Source organism: Bidens hawaiensis, unplaced genomic scaffold (genome assembly GCF_021521415.1).
Source record: "Bidens hawaiensis isolate Kalapana, Puna unplaced genomic scaffold, B.hawaiensis_p1.1 tig00002772_1, whole genome shotgun sequence".
In the NCBI taxonomy this organism is placed as follows: Eukaryota; Viridiplantae; Streptophyta; class Magnoliopsida; order Asterales; family Asteraceae; genus Bidens; species Bidens hawaiensis.
The window spans coordinates 1,656,989-1,663,421 of record NW_027491150.1 but is presented as its reverse complement, the minus strand read 5'-3'; positions in this window follow the sequence as shown (position 1 = coordinate 1,663,421).

The following is a 6,433-nucleotide window of genomic DNA, read 5'->3' as shown; positions in this document are numbered from 1 at the left end:
CACCAAGACCGAATTTCTGATCCGATTCAGTGGTTCGACCCATACTCAGTTTTTTCTCCGGATCAGTGAACATACCCCTTTGGCAATACTGGCCAAATTTCGAACGGGCCGCGAGGAGGCGTTAGGGCATAATTATTGATCCGAATCTTTCATATGATCATAAAATATTGTATGGAGGTCACCAAGACCGAATTTCCGATCCGATTCAGTTGTTCGACTCATACTTAGTTTTTTCTCCGGATCAGTGAACATACCCCTTTGGAAATACTCGCAAAATTTTGAACGGGCCGCGGGGTGGCTATAGGGCATAATTATGGATCTGATTCTTTCGTAGGAGCATAAAATATTGTTTGGAGGTCACCAAGACCGAATTTCTGATCCCATTCAGTGGTTCGACCCATACTCAGTTTTTTTCTCCGGGTCAGTGAACATACCCCTTTGGCAATACTGGCAAAATTTCGAACGGACCGCTGGGTGGCTATAGGGCATAATTATGGATCTGATTCTTTCGTAGGATCATAAAATATTGTATGGTGGTCACCAAGACCGAATATCTGATCCGATCTTGCGGTTCGACCCATACTCAGTTCTTTCTCCGGATCAGTGAACATATCCCTTGGGCAATACTAGCAAAATTTCGAACGAGCCGCGAGGAGGCGTCAGGGCATAATTATTGTTCCGAATCTATCATAGGATCATAAAATATTGTATGGAGGTCACCAATACCGAATTTCAGATCCGATTCAGTTGTTCGACCCATATGTGATGTCCGAGCCCCGGTGTGGAAGCGTGAATAATATTGTCAATACCAATTAACGGTGTGGAGCTCGGAACCAGGGTTAGGAACGAATCTAACTCAGATTCACTCTTGAATGATGATATCAGTTGGACGGATGAGGTGTATTGGGAGAGAGCCTGATTTGATTAACAATCAACAATAAAGTAGGATGAACAATTGTAATCAAAACACAAACAAGATAGAAAAGGTAGTATGAAATATTAGCCGAATGATTCACCCTAAGATGAAACACTCATACATACATTCATACATACAATCAATTAAGAAATATCTCAGCCGCCACCAGGAGAGCTCATCCTGGCGGCAGAGACTCTCTCAAAAGGATAAAACCCCAAATCTCACATATACACAATACAGTCACTCATACTAGACAAATGAGTAAAAACATCTATTTATACTAGCCTAGCATGACTTGGTCTTCAAGCCATCCACCCTTGGTTGAGACCAAATAATACATTTTTCACCCAAAGATTAATTCGATGCGTCGGTCTAAAATATAAGTCCCAACAATCTCCCCCTTAGACCGATGCCATCGAATTTCTTCCATGATCACCTCATAACTCGTCGTCTTTCATTGAAATTCTCTCCCTCACGTTAAGCTTCTCCCATTGTTCATTTCGAATCATCACTCTTATACCACTTTTGGATATAGTTGTATGGGCATATGAACGAGGCTTTTAACTTCAAAGATCAACTTCAAGTAACAAGGTCATCACAAAAAGAAATAAACTCAATGTGATCATCAAATAATCTTTAATTCTTCAAATTTGTGTCTTCCCCTGTAAATCATCTTCAAACCATTCCCTGAATTAAGATAGAATTCAAGTCAACCATAACCCGTTCTTGACTGTTCAATTGACTATTTCATAGGAGGTTGAACTCTACTGATCATCCTTTCAACATTGTTACTCGTGATGACTCTATCTTCTCTCTGAAAACTTACAAACGATGAAACATCTTTGAAAAACCTTGGATTATTAATCTTGATCAACTTTTCCTTAACTCGAGTCTTTTACTTGATTTGAAGCTAGCCATTTGCAATGAAATTCAAAGATTTTTACTCCCCCAATTTCGTTGCAATTGTCTTTAATAAATGTGTCTTCAAATCAAGTGTGGGTGAACAATCTTGATCATCCTCATCAAGATTGTAAAAATCTCAGATAAACATATTCAAAAGTTGGTTGACACTAAAAGTGATTAAATCCTTAAGCTTGGTCAACACTTGTTCTTGTAAAGCTTTTGATGAAGTCGTGAAATTGGATGAGGTTTGAATTCCATAAGCTTGTTGATGATTGGAGAAAAATTACCAAAATACCCCTGGTATATATCTTCCGTAGAGAACAGCTTGGTAAAACGGTCAACGGTACCAAAAATCTCAAAAGTTACTTCAAAACTTTGAAATGTTTCACAAACTCTGTTTCCTAGCACACAATGTGCTTGGGAGCACTTTTCCTAGCACAAAGTATACTCCAAGTACATTCCTAGCACAATTTTTTTTTTTTTTTTGCACTAGCATAAAGTGTACTCGGAAGGCAAAGTGTACTCGGAAATCAAAGTGTACTCGGAAGTCAAAGTGTACTCGGAAAGCTGAGTGTACTCGGAAATCAAAGTGTACTCGGAAATAAAAGTGTACTCGGAAAGCTAAAGTGTACTCGGAAGCAAAAACACTTGTGATTTTTCAATTTTTCACCGAGTACACAAAGTGTACCCGGAGATCAAAGTGTACTCGGAAGTACAAGTGTACTCGGGAATACTTAGTGCTTTTTCATTTTCCACCAAGCATGCTCGGGAGCAAGGGTGTGCTCGGGAGTACTTGTGATTTTTCATTTTCTCACTTAACACCAAGCATGATCGGGAGCAAAAGTGTGCTCGGGAGCAAGGGTGTGCTCGACACAAACTTGAGTTTTCTCTTCACAAGCATAATTGTTCAAGATAAAACAAAGTATGCTCGAAAAAGAGTCTGCTCGAATAAATAACAAAGTGTGCTTGAGACTTAAAGAAGATAGTTTTCTTGAGAAGACAAAGTATATGCTCTGGGTTTCACAAAGTTTGCTCGAATTTGATATGCTCGATATAAGATGTGCTCGAAATAACTTGTGCTCGAAATAACCTGTGCTCAAGCCAAACAAAGATGTGCTTGGGCAAAACACCTCCTGTGCTCGAAGCAACACTTAGTCATTTTTCCATACTCGAGTCCAATCTTAATTTTTTCATAGTGTGCTCGAGACACCAAAACTTCATTTCTGCATCATCAGTCACTGATTTGCCCTTGCAGAACCTGCTCGAATATTCACTTTGCATCTGCTGCAGCAAACAATGATGAAATTGCCTTCAGTACTTGTTCATTATTGACTTGTACATTCTCCTTATCAGTTTGTACCATCAGCAATATTTTTCAACAAACATCTAATGTTTGTGCAGCACGAGCACACAAAACCCTAATTTTTCAAATCTAGAAACAAGTTTCGTAATCTGAAATTAATCACTATAGCCCTATCCAAGTCATCTCGAAATCAAAGAAACCTATCTTCATATCATAATCAACCTTTTCAGATCTAGATATAATAAGATGAACAGTGTTGCCCCAAAACGAGCCAAATAACACTGTTACATCAGATCTGGACCGTTCTGACCAAATAAACATGAAATTGATGTTGAATCTCCAAACGAGTCATCAACCCAAACATCAATCCAAATACTTTTCTCCGAATCATCAAATAATTTCAAAACCCCCAAAAAATAATTTCAACGAACTTCATCGTTTAACGTCCATGGTGGATTCAAGAGCGAAATGAATCTGTTCAGCGGTTAGTCTGAACAATTCGGTAACCCAGGCTCTGATACCAATTGTGATGTCCGAGCCCCGGTGTGGAAGCGTGAATAATATTGTCAATACCAATCAACGGTGTGGAGCTCGGAACCAGGGTTAGGAACGAATCTAACTCAGATTCACTCTTGAATGATGATATCAGTTGGACGGATGAGGTGTATTGGGAGAGAGCCTGATTTGATTAACAATCAACAATAAAGTAGGATGAACAATTGTAATCAAAACACAAACAAGATAGAAAAGGTAGTATGAAATATTAGCCGAGTTATTCACCCTAAGATGAAACACTCATACATACATTCATGCATACAATCAATTAAGAAATATCTCAGCCGCCACCAGGAGAGCTCATCCTGGCGGCAGAGACTCTCTCAAAAGGATAAAACCCTAAATCTCACATATACACAATACAGTCACTCATACTAGATAAATGAATAAAAACATCTATTTATACTAGCCTAGCATGACTTGGTCTTCAAGCCATCCACCCTTGGTTGAGACCAAATAATACATTTTTCACCCAAAGATTAATTCGATGCGTCGGTCTAAAATATAAGTCCCAACACCATACTCAGTTTTTTCTCCGGATCAGTGAACATACCCCTTTCGCAATACTGGCAAAATTTCGAACGGGCCGCGGGGTGGCTATAGGGCATAATTGTGGATCAGATTCTTTAGTAGGAGCATAAAATAATGTATGGAGGTCACCAAGACCGAATTTCTGATCCGATTAAATGGTTCGACCCATACTCAGTTTTTTTCTCCGGATCAGTGAATATGCCCCTTGGCAATTCTGGCAAAATTTCGAACGGGCCGCGGGGTTGCTATAAGGCATAATTATTGATCCGAATCTTTCATAGGATCATAAAATATTGTATGGAGGTCACCAAGACCGAATTTCTGATCCGATTCAGTGGTTCGACCCATACTCCATTTTTTTCTCCGGATCAGTAAACATACCCCTTTGGCAATACTGGCAAAATTTCGAACGGGCCGCGGGTGTCTATAGGGCATAATTATTGATTCGAATCTTTAATAGTATCATAAAATATTGTATGGAGGTCATCCAAATCAATGGTTCGACCCATACTTAGTTTTTTCTCCGGATCAGTGAATATACCACTTTGGCAATATTGGCAAAATTTCGAACAAGCTGTGGGGTGGCTATAGGGCATAATTATGGATCTGATTCTTTCGTAGGATAATAAAATATTGTATGGTGGTCACCAAGACCGAATATCTGATCCGATCTAGCAGTTCGACCCATACTCAGTTCTTTCTCCGGATCAGTGAACATACCACTTTGGCAATACTGGCAAAATTTCGAACGGGCCGCGAGGTGGCGTTAGGGCATAATTATTGATCTGATTCTTTCGTAGGATCATAAAATATTGTATGAAGGTCACCAAGACCGAATTTTTGATCCGATTCAGTGGTTCGACCCATACTCAGTTTTTTCTCCGGATCAGTGAACATACCCCTTTGGCAATACTGGCAAAATTTCGAACGGGCCGCGGGGTTGCTATAGGGCATAATTATTGATCCGAATATTTCACAGGATCATAAAATATTGTATGGAGGTCACCAAGACCGAATTTCTGATCTGATTCAGTGGTTCGACTCATACTCAGTTTTTTTTCTCCGGATCAGTGAACATACCCCTTTGGCAATACTTGCAAAATTTCGAACAAGCCGTGGGGTGGCTACAGGGCATAATTATGGATCCGATTCTTTCGTAGGAGCATAAAATATTGTATGGAGGTCACCAAGACAAAATTTTTTATCCGATTCAGTGGTTCGACCCATACTCAGTTTTTTTCTCCGGATCAGTGAACATACCTCTTTGGCAATACTTGCAAAATTTCGAATGGTCCGCAGGGTGGCTATAGGGCATAATTATGGATATGATTCTTTCATAGGATCATAAAATATTGTATGGTGGTCACCAAGACCGAATATCTGATCCGATCTAGCGGTTCAACCCATACTCAGTTCTTTCTCCGGATCAGTGAACATATCCCTTTGGCAATACTAGCAAAATTTGGAACGAGCCAAGAGGAGGCGTCAGGGCATAATTATTGATCCGAATCTTTCATAGGATCTTAAAATATTGTATGGAGGTCACCAAGACCGAATTTCTGATCCTATTCAGTTCTTCTACTCATACTTAGTTTTTTCTCCGGATCAGTGAACATACCCCTTTGGAAATACTCGCAAAATTTCGAACGGGCCGCGAGGTGGCTATAGAGCATAATTATAGATCCAATTCTTTCGTAGGAGCATAAAATATTGTATGGAGGTCACCAAGACCGAATTTATGATCCGATTCAGTGGTTCGACCCATACTCAGTTTTTTTCTCCGGATCACTGAACATACTCATTTGGCAATACTGGCAAAATTTCGAACGGGCCGCGGGGTGGCTATAGGGCATAATTATTGATCCGAATCTTTTAAAGTATCATAAAATGTTGTATGGAGGTCATCCGATTCAGTGGTTCTGTTGGGTCAAAAGTTTGACCCAAATGAGAAGATTTGACCTAATTGAAGAATATTGAAGATTGGAATCATCTCAACCTCCTCAGAAACTGCTAAGTATTGAATCCGGGTACACCTTGGACCTTCGAGTAAGCTTTTACTTAGCCGAGTACGAGATTTTGCCTTCCGGGCACGGTTTACTTCAAAGAATCTTCTTAAGTGGATATCCGAGCAAGGTATGCTTTTTGGTGATTTCCGAGTAAGGTTCATCTATTTGGCATATCCGAGTAAGGTTCACTTTGTCAAGCAGGGTTGTTCTTCAAGACCA